Raw genomic sequence first — 15165 nt, 5'->3', positions numbered from 1 at the left:
ACTCTCTCTCTCTCTCCCTCTCTCTGTTTCTCTCACTCTCTCTCTCTCCTCTCTCTCTCTCTGTCTCTCTCTCTCTGTCTCTCTCTCTGTGTCTCTCTCTGTGTCTCTCTCTCTGTCTCTCTCTCTCTGTCTCTCTCTCTCTGTCTCTCTCTCCCTCTCTCTCTCTCTCCCTCTCTCTCTCTCTCCTCCCTCTCTCTCTCTCTGTCCTCTCTCTCTCTCTCTCTTCTCTCTCTCTCCTTTCTCTCTCTCTCTCTCTCTCTCTCTCTCTCCTCCTGTCTCTCTCCCTCTCTCTCTCCCTCCCTCTCCACCTCTCTGTTCTCCTGCAGGGTAAAGTGGCCCAGACAGCCTGTATGTCAGCGTGTAAGCACTTGTCCACGTCCCTGATGCAGATGCTGTTGGACAGCGAGCTGAAACAGATCAGTATGGGAGCCGTTTCAGCAGTTCAACCTGGACGTCATACAGTGTGAATGTAAGTGGACTTAATGGGAGTTTAGCCATGCAGTGTGAATACACACACAACTCTCTATCATCCCCATGGAAACGGTCAGGGAGAGGGCTTTAATCATGGAGGGGTACAGTAGATGTCAGTGTGAATGATTGACAATACACACACAACTCTCTATCATCCCCATGGAAACGGTCAGGGAGAGGGCTTTAATCATGGAGGGGTACAGTAGATGTCAGTGTGAATGATTGACAATACACACACAACTCTCTATCATCCCCATGGAAACGTTCAGGGAGAGGGCTTTAATCGTAGAGGGGTACAGTAGATGTCGAGGGGCTATTAGATAGAGGAAGAGTTGAGCCTAATGCTGTCTACATCCCTAATGGCACCCTATTCCCTATATAGTGCACTACTTTACACTACAGCCCTGTTCCCTATATAGAGCATTACTTTATACTACAGCCCTATTCCCTATATAGTGCACTACTTTATACTACAGCCCTATTCCCTATATAGAGCATTACTTTATACTACAGCCCTATTCCCTATATAGTGCACTACTTTATACTACAGCCCTATTCCCTATATAGGGCACTACTTTATACTACAGCCCTATTCCCTATATAGAGCACTACTTTATACTATAGCCCTATTCCCTATATAATACACTACTTTATACTACAGCCCTATTCCCTATATAGTGCACTACTTTATACTACAGCCTTATTCCCTATATAGAGCACTACTTTATACTACAGCCCTATTCCCTATATAGTGCACTACTTTATACTACAAGCCCTATTCCCTATATAGTGCACTACTCTATACTACAGCCCTATTCCCTATATAGTGCACTACTTTTGACCAGGGCCTTATTCCCTATATAGTGCACTGCTTTATACTACAGCCCTATTCCCTATATAGTGCACTACTTTTGACCAGGGCCTTATTCCCTATATAGTACACTACTTTTGACCAGGGCCTTATTCCCTATATAGTGCACTACCTTTGACCAGGGCCCTATTCCCTACATAGTGCACTACTTTATACTACAGCCCTATTCCCTATATAGTGCACTACTTTTGACCAGGGCCCATAGGTAATAGTGTTTAGGGTAGTTCAGCCTAATAATGTTTGAACAAGAGGGATTGGAGCTTCAGAAATGTCCTGGTCTGTCCTAAACTCCACCCTATTGCTTTTATAGTGCACTACATTTAAAACCTAGTCAGAAGCAGTGCACTACTCTATACTACAGCCCTATTCCTTTTATAGTGCACTACATTTAAAACCTAGTCAGAAGCAGTGCACTATGAAGGGAAATGGAGTACAATTTGGGACACGGACTCTGCCTCAGAATGCCCTCTGCTAAACGGCTGTGACAGAGCAGAGATTACTCCTGTCTCTCAAACACACACACACACACACACACACACACACACACACACACACCCGCAAGCATAAGACACCCCTCTAGGAATCCAGTCAGTTGGCTCCTCCCAGGTAATCCTCCTGCTGTTAGTCAGAGTGGTGACCTATGCTCTAGCCTCTCCCTTGTCACTCCGAATGCATCCCAAATAGCACCTTATTCCCTACATAGTGCCCTACTGTCGGCCAGAGCCCTGTGGGCCCTATAAAGGGGATAGGGTCCCATTTGGAATACATCCCCCTACCCTCAAAACGAACTCTGCTGAACAGCTGTGTTGTGACAAATATTTCCTCGTACTTACCTGGAAGATATTTTCCTACAGAGTAGATCACAGTCTTCAAGTGTGTCACGGTCAGGTCTCTTAGTGTGTCACGGTCAAGTCTCTTAGTGTGTCACGGTCAAGTCTCTTAGTGTGTCACGGTCAAGTCTCTTAGTGTGTCACGGTCAAGTCTCTTAGTGTGTCACGGTCAAGTCTCTTAGTGTGTCACGGTCAAGTCTCTTAGTGTGTCACGGTCAAGTCTCTTAGTGTGTCACGGTCAAGTCTCTTAGTGTGTCACGGTCAAGTCTCTTAGTGTGTCACGGTCAAGTCTCTTAGTGTGTCACGGTCAAGTCTCTTAGTGTGTCGCGGTCAAGTCTCTTAGTGTGTCACGGTCAAGTCTCTTAGTGTGTCACGGTCAAGTCTCTTAGTGTGTCACGCTCAAGTCTCTTAGTGTGTCGCGGTCAAGTCTCTTAGTGTGTCGCGGTCAAGTCTCTTAGTGTGTCGCGGTCAAGTCTCTTAGTGTGTCACGGTCAAGTCTCTTAGTGTGTCACGGTCAAGTCTCTTAGTGTGTCACGGTCAAGTCTCTTAGTGTGTCACGGTCAGGTCTCTTAGTGTGTCACGGTCAAGTCTCTTAGTGTGTCACGGTCAAGTCTCTTAGTGTGTCACGGTCAAGTCTCTTAGTGTGTCACGGTCAAGTCTCTTAGTGTGTCACGGTCAGGTCACTTAGTGTGTCACGGTCAGGTCACTTAGTGTGTCACGGTCAAGTCTCTTAGTGTGTCACGGTCAAGTCTCTTAGTGTGTCACGGTCAAGTCTCTTAGTGTGTCACGGTCAAGTCACTTAGTGTGTCACGGTCAGGTCTCTTAGTGTGTCACGGTCAAGTCTCTTAGTGTGTCACGGTCAAGTCTCTTAGTGTGTCACGGTCAAGTCTCTTAGTGTGTCACGGTCAAGTCTCTTAGTGTGTCACGGTCAAGTCTCTTAGTGTGTCACGGTCAAGTCTCTTAGTGTGTCACGGTCAAGTCTCTTAGTGTGTCACGGTCAAGTCTCTTAGTGTGTCACGGTCAAGTCTCTTAGTGTGTCACGGTCAAGTCTCTTAGTGTGTCACGGTCAAGTCTCTTAGTGTGTCACGGTCAAGTCTCTTAGTGTGTCACGGTCAAGTCTCTTAGTGTGTCACGGTCAAGTCTCTTAGTGTGTCACGGTCAAGTCTCTTAGTGTGTCGCGGTCAAGTCTCTTAGTGTGTCACGGTCAAGTCTCTTAGTGTGTCACGGTCAAGTCTCTTAGTGTGTCACGCTCAAGTCTCTTAGTGTCGCGGTCAAGTCTCTTAGTGTGTCCGCGGTCAAGTCTCTTAGTGTGTCGCGGTCAATGTCTCTTAGTGTGTCACGGTCAAGTCTCTTAGTGTGTCACGGTCAAGTCTCTTAGTGTGTCACGGTCAAGTCTCTTAGTGTGTCACGGTCAGGTCTCTAGTGTGTCACGGTCAAGGTCTCTTAGTGTGTCACGGTCAAGTCTCTTAGTGTGTCACGGTCAAGTCTCTTAGGTGTCACGGTCAAGTCTCTAGTGTGTCACGGTCAGGTCACTTAGTGGTGTCACGGTCAGGTCACTTAGTGTGTCAGCGGTCAAGTCTCTTAGTGTGTCACGGTCAAAGTCCTCTTAGTGTGTCACGGTCAAGTCTCTTAGTGTGTCACGGTCAAGTCACTTAGTGTGTCACGGTCAGAGTCTCTTAGTGTGTCACGGTCAAGTCCTTAGTGTGTTCACGGTCAGTCTCTTAGTGTGTCACGGTCAAGTCTCTTAGTGTGTCACGGTCAAGTCTCTTAGTGTGTCACGGTCAAGTCTCTTAGTGTGTCACGGTCAAGTCTCTTAGTGTGTCACGGTCAAGTCTCTTAGTGTGTCACGGTCAAGTCTCTAGTGTGTCACGGTCAAGTCTCTTAGTGTGTCACGGTCAAGTCTCTTAGTGTGTCACGGTCAAGTCTCTTAGTGTGTCACGGTCAAGTCTCTTAGTGTGTCACGGCTTAGTGTGTCAGGTCAGGTCTCTTAGTGTGTCACGGTCAAGTCTCTTAGTGTGTCGCGGTCAAGTCTCTTAGTGTGTCGCGGTCAAGTCTCTTAGTGTGTCACGGTCAAGTCTCTTAGTGTGTCACGGTCAGGTCTCTTAGTGTGTCACGGTCAAGTCTCTTAGTGTGTCACGGTCAAGTCTCTTAGTGTGTCACGGTCAGGTCTCTTAGTGTGTCACGGTCAGGTCTCTTAGTGTGTCACGGTCAAGTCTCTTAGTGTGTCACAGTCCAAGTCTCTTAGTGTGTCACGGTCAGGTCACTTAGTGTGTCACGGTCATATCCCTTAGTGTGTCGCGGTCAAGTCTCTTAGTGTGTCACGGTCAGGTCTCTTAGTGTGTCACGGTCAGGTCTCTTAGTGTGTCACGGTCAAGTCTCTTAGTGTGTCACGGTCAGGTCACTTAGTGTGTCACGGTCATATCCCTTAGTGTGTCGCGGTCAGGTCTCTTAGTGTGTCACGGTCAGGTCTCTTAGTGTGTCACGGTCAGGTCTCTTAGTGTGTCACGGTCAAGTCTCTTAGTGTGTCACGGTCAAGTCTCTTAGTGTGTCACGGTCAAGTCTCTTAGTGTGTCACGGTCAGGTCACTTAGTGTGGTCACGGTCAGGTCTCTTAGTGTGTCACGGTCAAGTCTCTTAGTGTGTCACGGTCAGGTCACTTAGTGTGTCGCGGTCAGGTCCCTTAATGTGTCGCGGTCAAGTCTCTTAGTGTGTCGCGGTCAAGTCTCTTAGTTAGTGTGTCGCGGTCAAGTCTCTTAGTGTGTCGCGGTCAAGTCTCTTAGTGTGTCGCGGTCAAGTCTCTTAGTGTGTCGCGGTCAGGTCTCTTAGTGTGTCGCGGTCAAGTCGCTTAGTGTGTCGCGGTCAAGTCTCTTAGTGTGTCGCGGTCAAGTCTCTTAGTGTGTCACGGTCAAGTCTCTTAGTGTGTCGCGGTCAAGTCTCTTAGTGTGTCGCGGTCAGGTCTCTTAGTGTGTCGCGGTCAAGTCTCTTAGTGTGTCGCGGTCAAGTCACTTAGTGTGTCACGGTATACCAGCACCACAGTAATATATCAACCTCTTGATACTTATGATACCAACATTTCAGAATACCCTGGTACTGTTTTATATGATACCAACATTTCAGAATACCCTGGTACTGTTTTATATGATACCAACATTTCAGAATACCCTGGTACTGTTTATATGATACCAACATTTCAGAATACCCTGGTACTGTTTTATATGATACTACCAAGCTCCTGTTATTAAGTCAGTTTCGTTAATAAATTCACGAAAATGGTTTAAGCAAAAACATGTATTTTTCTATGCACCGGTCCCATAATGACCACTCACCTTCCAGCCATCACTCACCTTCCAGCCATCACTCACCTTCCAGCCATCACTCACCTTCCAGCCATCACTCACCTTCCAGCCATCACTCACCTTCCAGCCCTCACTCACCTTCCAGCCCTCACTCACCTTCCAGCCATCACTCACCTTCCAGCCATCACTCACCTTCCAGCCATCACTCACCTTCCAGCCATCACTCACCTTCCAGCCCTCACTCACCTTCCAGCCATCACTCACCTTCCAGCCATCACTCACCTTCCAGCCATCACTCACCTTCCAGCCCTCACTCACCTTCCAGCCCTCACCCACCTTCCAGCCATCACTCACCTTCCAGCCCTCACTCACCTTCCAGCCATCACTCACCTTCCAGCCCTCACTCACCTTCCAGCCCTCACTCACCTTCCAGCCATCACTCACCTTCCAGCCCTCACTCACCTTCAGCCCTCACTTACCTTCCAGCCATCACTTACCTTCCAGCCATCACTCACCTTCCAGCCATCACTCACCTTCCAGCCATCACTCACAGCTGTAATCAGCCATCAACTGTGTTGACCCCAGTAGTCTGACTGTATACTCCTTGACCTCCTCAGCACTGTGTTGACCCCAGTAGTCTGACTGTAAACTCCTTGATCTCCTCAGCACTATGTTGACCCCAGTAGTCTGACTGTATACTCCTTGACCTCCTCAGCACTGTGTTGACCCCAGTAGTCTGACTGTATACTCCTTGACCTCCTCAGCACTATGTTGACCCTAGTAGTCTGACTGTAAACTCCCTGACCTCCTCAGCACTGTGTTGACCCTAGTAGTCTGACTGTAAACTCCCTGACCTCCTCAGCACTGTGTTGACCCTAGTAGTCTGACTGTAAACTCCCTGACCTCCTCAGCACTGTGTTGACCCTAGTAGTCTGACTGTAAACTCCCTGACCTCCTCAGCACTGTGTTGACCCTAGTAGTCTGACTGTAAACTCCCTGACCTCCTCAGCACTGTGTTGACCCTAGTAGTCTGACTGTAAACTCCCTGACCTCCTGAGCACTGTGTTGACCCTAGTAGTCTGACTGTAAACTCCCTGACCTCCTCAGCACTATGTTGACCCTAGTAGTCTGACTGTAAACTCCCTGACCTCCTCAGCACTGTGTTGACCCTAGTAGTCTGACTGTAAACTCCCTGACCTCCTCAGCACTGTGTTGACCCTAGTAGTCTGACTGTAAACTCCCTGACCTCCTCAGCACTGTGTTGACCCCAGTAGTCTGACTGTAAACTCCCTGACCTCCTCAGCACTGTGTTGACCCCAGTAGTCTGACTGTAAACTCCCTGACCTCCTCAGCACTGTGTTGACCCTAGTAGTCTGACTGTAAACTCCCTGACCTCCTCAGCACTGTGTTGACCCTAGTAGTCTGACTGTAAACTCCCTGACCTCCTCAGCACTGTGTTGACCCTAGTAGTCTGACTGTAAACTCCCTGACCTCCTCAGCACTGTGTTGACCCTAGTAGTCTGACTGTAAACTCCCTGACCTCCTCAGCACTGTGTTGACCCTAGTAGTCTGACTGTAAACTCCCTGACCTCCTCAGCACTGTGTTGACCCTAGTAGTCTGACTGTAAACTCCCTGACCTCCTCAGCACTGTGTTGACCCCAGTAGTCTGACTGTAAACTCCCTGACCTCCTCAGCACTGTGTTGACCCCAGTAGTCTGACTGTAAACTCCCTGACCTCCTCAGCACTGTGTTGACCCTAGTAGTCTGACTGTAAACTCCCTGACCTCCTCAGCACTGTGTTGACCCTAGTAGTCTGACTGTAAACTCCCTGACCTCCTCAGCACTGTGTTGACCCTAGTTGTCTGACTGTAAACTCCCTGACCTCCTCAGCACTGTGTTGACCCTAGTAGTCTGACTGTAAACTCCCTGACCTCCTCAGCACTGTGTTGACCCTAGTTGTCTGACTGTAAACTCCCTGACCTCCTCAGCACTGTGTTGACCCTAGTAGTCTGACTGTAAACTCCCTGACCACCTCAGCACTGTGTTGACCCTAGTAGTCTGACTGTAAACTCCCTGACCTCCTCAGCACTGTGTTGACCCTAGTAGTCTGACTGTAAACTCCCTGACCTCCTCAGCACTGTGTGACCCTAGTAGTCTGACTGTAAACTCCCTGACCTCCTCAGCACTGTGTTGACCCTAGTAGTCTGACTGTAAACTCCCTGACCTCCTCAGCACTGTGTTGACCCTAGTAGTCTGACTGTAAACTCCCTGACCTCCTCAGCACTGTGTTGACCCTAGTAGTCTGACTGTAAACTCCCTGACCTCCTCAGCACTGTGTTGACCCTAGTAGTCTGACTGTAAACTCCCTGACCTCCTCAGCACTGTGGTTGACCCTAGTAGTCTGACTGTAAACTCCCTGACCTCCTCAGCACTGTGTTGACCCTAGTAGTCTGACTGTATACTCCCTGACCTCCTCAGCACTGTGTTGACCCTAGTAGTCTGACTGTATACTCCCTGACCTCCTCAGCACTGTGTTGACCCTAGTAGTCTGACTGTAAACTCCCTGACCTCCTCAGCACTGTGTTGACCCTAGTAGTCTGACTGTAAACTCCCTGACCTCCTCAGCACTGTGTTGACCCTAGTAGTCTGACTGTAAACTCCCTGACCTCCTCAGCACTGTGTTGACCCTAGTAGTCTGACTGTAAACTCCCTGACCTCCTCAGCACTGTGTTGACCCTAGTAGTCTGACTGTAAACTCCCTGACCTCCTCAGCACTATGTTGACCCTAGTAGTCTGACTGTAAACTCCCTGACCTCCTCAGCACTGTGTTGACCCTAGTAGTCTGACTGTAAACTCCCTGACCTCCTCAGCACTGTGTTGACCCTAGTAGTCTGACTGTAAACTCCCTGACCTCCTCAGCACTGTGTTGACCCCAGTAGTCTGACTGTAAACTCCCTGACCTCCTCAGCACTGTGTTGAACCCAGTAGTCTGACTGTAAACTCCCTGACCTCCTCAGCACTGTGTTGACCCTAGTAGTCTGACTGTAAACTCCCTGACCTCCTCAGCACTGTGTTGACCCCAGTAGTCTGACTGTAAACTCCCTGACCTCCTCAGCACTGTGTTGACCCTAGTAGTCTGACTGTAAACTCCCTGACCTCCTCAGCACTGTGTTGACCCTAGTAGTCTGACTGTAAACTCCCTGACCTCCTCAGCACTGTGTTGACCCTAGTTGTCTGACTGTAAACTCCCTGACCTCCTCAGCACTGTGTTGACCCTAGTAGTCTGACTGTAAACTCCCTGACCTCCTCAGCACTGTGTTGACCCTAGTTGTCTGACTGTAAACTCCCTGACCTCCTCAGCACTGTGTTGACCCTAGTAGTCTGACTGTAAACTCCCTGACCACCTCAGCACTGTGTTGACCCTAGTAGTCTGACTGTAAACTCCCTGACCTCCTCAGCACTGTGTTGACCCTAGTAGTCTGACTGTAAACTCCCTGACCTCCTCAGCACTGTGTTGACCCTAGTAGTCTGACTGTATACTCCCTGACCTCCTCAGCACTGTGTTGACCCTAGTAGTCTGACTGTAAACTCCCTGACCTCCTCAGCACTGTGTTGACCCTAGTAGTCTGACTGTAAACTCCCTGACCTCCTCAGCACTGTGTTGACCCTAGTAGTCTGACTGTAAACTCCCTGACCTCCTCAGCACTGTGTTGACCCTAGTAGTCTGACTGTAAACTCCCTGACCTCCTCAGCACTGTGTTGACCCTAGTAGTCTGACTGTAAACTCCCTGACCTCCTCAGCACTATGTTGACCCTAGTAGTCTGACTGTAAACTCCCTGACCTCCTCAGCACTGTGTTGACCCTAGTAGTCTGACTGTAAACTCCCTGACCTCCTCAGCACTGTGTTGACCCTAGTAGTCTGACTGTAAACTCCCTGACCTCCTCAGCACTGTGTTGACCCCAGTAGTCTGACTGTAAACTCCCTGACCTCCTCAGCACTGTGTTGAACCCAGTAGTCTGACTGTAAACTCCCTGACCTCCTCAGCACTGTGTTGACCCTAGTAGTCTGACTGTAAACTCCCTGACCTCCTCAGCACTGTGTTGACCCTAGTAGTCTGACTGTAAACTCCCTGACCTCCTCAGCACTGTGTTGACCCTAGTTGTCTGACTGTAAACTCCCTGACCTCCTCAGCACTGTGTTGACCCTAGTAGTCTGACTGTAAACTCCCTGACCACCTCAGCACTGTGTTGACCCTAGTAGTCTGACTGTAAACTCCCTGACCTCCTCAGCACTGTGTTGACCCTAGTAGTCTGACTGTAAACTCCCTGACCTCCTCAGCACTGTGTTGACCCTAGTAGTCTGACTGTAAACTCCCTGACCTCCTCAGCACTGTGTTGACCCTAGTAGTCTGACTGTAAACTCCCTGACCTCCTCAGCACTGTGTTGACCCTAGTAGTCTGACTGTAAACTCCCTGACCTCCTCAGCACTGTGTTGACCCTAGTAGTCTGACTGTAAACTCCCTGACCTCCTCAGCACTGTGTTGACCCTAGTAGTCTGACTGTATACTCCCTGACCTCCTCAGCACTGTGTTGACCCTAGTAGTCTGACTGTAAACTCCCTGACCTCCTCAGCACTGTGTTGACCCTAGTAGTCTGACTGTAAACTCCCTGACCTCCTCAGCACTGTGTTGACCCTAGTAGTCTGACTGTAAACTCCCTGACCTCCTCAGCACTGTGTTGACCCTAGTAGTCTGACTGTAAACTCCCTGACCTCCTCAGCACTATGTTGACCCTAGTAGTCTGACTGTAAACTCCCTGACCTCCTCAGCACTATGTTGACCCTAGTAGTCTGACTGTAAACTCCCTGACCTCCTCAGCACTGTGTTGACCCTAGTAGTCTGACTGTATACTCCTTGACCTCCTCAGCACTGTGTTGACCCTAGTAGTCTGACTGTAAACTCCCTGACCTCCTCAGCACTGTGTTGACCCTAGTAGTCTGACTGTAAACTCCCTGACCTCCTCAGCACTGTGTTGACCCTAGTAGTCTGACTGTAAACTCCCTGACCTCCTCAGCACTGTGTTGACCCTAGTAGTCTGACTGTATACTCCCTGACCTCCTCAGCACTGTGTTGACCCTAGTAGTCTGACTGTAAACTCCCTGACCTCCTCAGCACTGTGTTGACCCTAGTAGTCTGACTGTAAACTCCCTGACCTCCTCAGCACTGTGTTGACCCTAGTAGTCTGACTGTAAACTCCCTGACCTCCTCAGCACTGTGTTGACCCTAGTAGTCTGACTGTAAACTCCCTGACCTCCTCAGCACTATGTTGACCCTAGTAGTCTGACTGTAAACTCCCTGACCTCCTCAGCACTGTGTTGACCCTAGTAGTCTGACTGTAAACTCCCTGACCTCCTCAGCACTATGTTGACCCTAGTAGTCTGACTGTAAACTCCCTGACCTCCTCAGCACTGTGTTGACCCTAGTAGTCTGACTGTATACTCCTTGACCTCCTCAGCACTGTGTTGACCCTAGTAGTCTGACTGTAAACTCCCTGACCTCCTCAGCACTGTGTTGACCCTAGTAGTCTGACTGTAAACTCCCTGACCTCCTCAGCACTGTGTTGACCCTAGTAGTCTGACTGTAAACTCCCTGACCTCCTCAGCACTGTGTTGACCCTAGTAGTCTGACTGTAAACTCCCTGACCTCCTCAGCACTGTGTTGACCCCAGTAGTCTGACTGTAAACTCCCTGACCTCCTCAGCACTGTGTTGACCCCAGTAGTCTGACTGTAAACTCCCTGACCTCCTCAGCACTGTGTTGACCCTAGTAGTCTGACTGTAAACTCCCTGACCTCCTCAGCACTGTGTTGACCCTAGTAGTCTGACTGTAAACTCCATGACCTCCTCAGCACTGTGTTGACCCTAGTAGTCTGACTGTAAACTCCCTGACCTCCTCAGCACTGTGTTGACCCTAGTAGTCTGACTGTAAACTCCCTGACCTCCTCAGCACTGTGTTGACCCTAGTAGTCTGACTGTAAACTCCCTGAACTCCTCAGCACTGTGTTGACCCCAGTAGTCTGACTGTAAACTCCCTGACCTCCTCAGCACTGTGTTGACCCTAGTAGTCTGACTGTAAACTCCCTGACCTCCTCAGCACTGTGTTGACCCTAGTAGTCTGACTGTAAACGCCATGTCCTTGTGTACAGTTCATATAAAGTCAATTGAAATAAATTCATTCGACCCTAATCTATTGAATTCACATGACTGGGCAGGGGCGTAGCCATGGGTGGGCCTGAGAGAGCTTAGGCCCACCCACTGGGGAGCCAGGTCCACCCAATCAGGAATTTTTCAACACAGAACGGCTTTATAGACTGAAACACTCCTCAGTTTCATCAGGTGTCCGGGTGGCATTCAAATTGCCATCGATAAAATGCAATTGTGTTCGTTGTCCGTAGCTTATGCCTGCCCATACCATAACACCACGGCCGCCATGGGGCACCATAACCCCACCGCCACCATGGGGCACTCTGTTCACAACGATGACACCAGCAAACCGCTCGCCCACACAGCGTCATACACGTGGTCTATGGTTGAGAGGCCGGTTGGACGTACTGCCAAATTCTCTAAAAGATGTTGGAGGTGGCTTATGGTAGAGAAATTAACATTAAAATCTCTGGCAACAGCTCTGGTGGACATTCCTGCAGTCAGCACGCTCCCTCAAAACTTGAGACATCTGTGGCATTGTGTTGTGTGCCAAAACTGCACATTTTTGAGTGGCCTTACATTGTCCCCAGCACAAGGTGCACCTGTGTAATTATGATTTTAATCAGCTTCTTGATATGGCACATCTGTCAGGTGGATGGATTATCACGGCAAAGGAGAAATGCTCACTAACAGGGATGTGAAAGGGGCTCCTGAGTGGCGCAGCGGTCTAGGGCGCTGCATCTCGGTGCTAGAGTCATCACCACAGACCCTGGTTCGATTCCAGACTGTATCACAACCGGCCGTGATTGGGAGTCTCATAGGGCAGCGCATAATTGGCCCCGCGTCGTTAGGGTTTGGCTGGGGTAGGCCGTCATTGTAAATAACATTTTGTTCCTAACTGGCTTGCCTAGTTAAATAAAGGTAAAAAAAATTTGAAAAATAAGGTTTTAATGCGCATGGAACATTTCTGCTATCTTTTATTTCAACTCATGAAACATAAGACCAACACTACATGTAGTTCAGTAGATTTAGTAACTGTGTTGAATGTGCTAAATGTGCTCAGCAGTTGTGCATTTGGTTTGCTAATTTAGTAGCACGTTAGCTATCTAGCTAAATGGTTCCAAAATCAAGCATTTGCTTTGTATTCAGTGCCAGTATTAGCGAAAATCCCAGTACCAGCTTAGTGTCTCTGAAGGACCAGCTTAGTGTCTCTGAAGGACCAGCTTAGTGTCTCTGGAGGTCCAGCTTAGTGTCTCTGAAGGACCAGCTTAGTGTCTCTGGAGGTCCAGCCTAGTGTCTCTGGAGGTCCAGCTTAGTGTCTCTGGAGGTCCAGCTTAGTGTCTCTGAAGGACCAGCTTAGTGTCTCTGGAGGTCCAGCTTAGTGTCTCTGAAGGACCAGCTTAGTATCTCTGGAGGACCAGCTTAGTGTCTCTGGAGGTCCAGCCTAGTGTCTCTGGAGGTCCAGCCTAGTGTCTCTGGAGGTCCAGCTTAGTGTCTCTGAAGGACCAGCTTAGTGTCTCTGGAGGTCCAGCTTAGTGTCTCTGAAGGACCAGCTTAGTGTCTCTGGAGGTCCAGCCGTGTGTCTCTGGAGGTCCAGCCTAGTGTCTCTGGAGGTCCAGCCTAGTGTCTCTGGAGGTCCAGCTTAGTGTCTCTGAAGGACCAGCTTAGTGTCTCTGGAGGTCCAGCCTAGTGTCTCTGAAGGACCAGCTTAGTGTCTCTGAAGGACCAGCCGTGTGTCTCTGAAGGACCAGCCGTGTGTCTCTGGAGGTCCAGCCTACTGTCTCTGGAGGTCCAGCCGTGTGTCTCTGGAGGTCCAGCCTAGTGTCTCTGGAGGTCCAGCCTAGTGTCTCTGGAGGTCCAGCCGTGTGTCTCTGAAGGACCAGCTTAGTGTCTCTGGAGGTCCAGCATACTGTCTCTGGAGGTCCAACCTACTGTCTCTGGAGGTCCAGCCGTGTGTCTCTGGACACTAGGCTGGACACTAGGACACTACGCTGGACACTAGGTCCAGCCTAGTGTCTCTGAAGGACCAGCTTAGTGTCTTTGGAGGTCCAGCTTAGTGTCTCTGAAGGACCAGCTTAGTGTCTCTGGAGGTCCAGCATACTGTCTCTGGAGGTCCAACCGTGTGTCTCTGGAGGTCCAACCGTGTGTCTCTGGAGGTCCAGCCGTGTGTCTCTGGAAGCCGGTTATGATACAGCCTGGATTCGAACCAGGGTGTCTGTAGTGACGCCTCAAGCACTGAGATGTAGTGCCTTAGACCGCTCCGCCACTCAGGAGTCCCTGTGGGCCAGGGCTGTGACAGCTGAGTCCCAGGGCTGTGACGGCTGTGTTCCTGTGTGTTTGTGTCTTGGCCTTGTACCTGGTGCTCCCATGAGGCCCCTCAGGGCCCCTGATGCAGGGTGAACCAGAGTTCACATGTTCATATGTCTCTAAGGAATCTATTGACTTCTCATACGTAGAGTTCTCCAAGATATACGAGGTAGTTTAAGGTTTTTAGGTGATCATGCAGTGTTTTAACCTGAAGTTGACTCTGTTTTAATTTAATTTATTCCCACTGTAAAGCACTTTATATAAAGGTTGATTTATCCCCTGACAGAATAAATATAGTTTCTGTAGGCTTATCAGTGACAGCAGGTGGTGATTGACTGTTCCTGTCTCCTCTCCCTGCTCCAGTGTTCGCCAGCTCAGAGCCTGTCCCAGGATTCCAGGGAGACACTTTACAGCTGGCATTCATCGACCTCCGACAGGTAAGCAGTATACCACTCATCCTACTGTTCCCCTGTCCGTTGACCTTACACGACCTCTCCTACAGCCGACTGTTCCCCTGTTCTGTGACCCAACACAACCTCTCCTACAGCCGACTGTTCCCCTGTCCGTTGACCCTACACGACCTCTCCTACAGCCGACTGTTCCCCTGTTCTGTGACCCAACACAACCTCTCCTACAGCTGACTGTTCCCCTGTCCTGTGACCAAACACAACCTCTCCTACAGCCGACTGTTCCCCTGTCCTGTGACCAAACACAACCTCTCCTACAGCTGACTGTTCCCCTGTCCTGTGACCAAACACAACCTCTCCTCTGACCCAACACAACCTCTCCTCTGACCCAAGACAACCTCTCTTACAGCCGACTGTTCCCCTGTCCTGTCACCCAACACAACCTCTCCTCTGGCCAACTATTCCCCTGTCCTGTGACCCAACACGACCTCTCCTGTGAGCCAGTAGCACACTCTCCCCATAGGTCAGGATTAGCCTTACATTACCCTGACTCCAAATCAATTGTTGTGGATCCATTAAGCCATTACCAGCTCTGCTAACAGCTCTTTCTTACTCTCTTAGTGTTGATGTGACCTGGTTAATCTGGGCCTCAGGTCAGGTCCAGTTATGGGTCAGGTTAGGTCTGGTGTTAGGTCTGGTGTTAGGTCTGGTGTTAGGTGTGGTGTTAGGTCTGGTGTTAGGTGTGGTGTTAGGTGTGGTGTTAGGTGTGGTGTTAGGTGT

At 49.7% G+C, this 15165-nt stretch overlaps 1 protein-coding gene across 2 annotated transcripts in view; it reads left to right on the top strand.

Moving 5' to 3' along the window:
• The first annotated feature begins 317 nt into the window (after positions 1–317).
• The window catches only part of LOC116373440 (exocyst complex component 6-like), a 41580-nt gene continuing 26732 nt past the window's right edge, over positions 318–15165 (top strand). For both annotated transcript variants that reach the window (XR_004209579.1, XM_031822047.1), the window contains exons 1-2: positions 318–469; positions 14342–14415. The gene's annotated coding sequence lies outside the window, so the exon portion shown is untranslated. The remainder of the gene's footprint in view (positions 470–14341; positions 14416–15165) is intronic.

The sequence above is a fragment of the Oncorhynchus kisutch genome, unplaced genomic scaffold (genome assembly GCF_002021735.2).
Source record: "Oncorhynchus kisutch isolate 150728-3 unplaced genomic scaffold, Okis_V2 scaffold4052, whole genome shotgun sequence".
In the NCBI taxonomy this organism is placed as follows: Eukaryota; Metazoa; Chordata; class Actinopteri; order Salmoniformes; family Salmonidae; genus Oncorhynchus; species Oncorhynchus kisutch.
The sequence above is the reverse complement of the archived record's forward strand: the minus strand, read 5'-3'. Positions and strand labels throughout refer to the sequence as shown.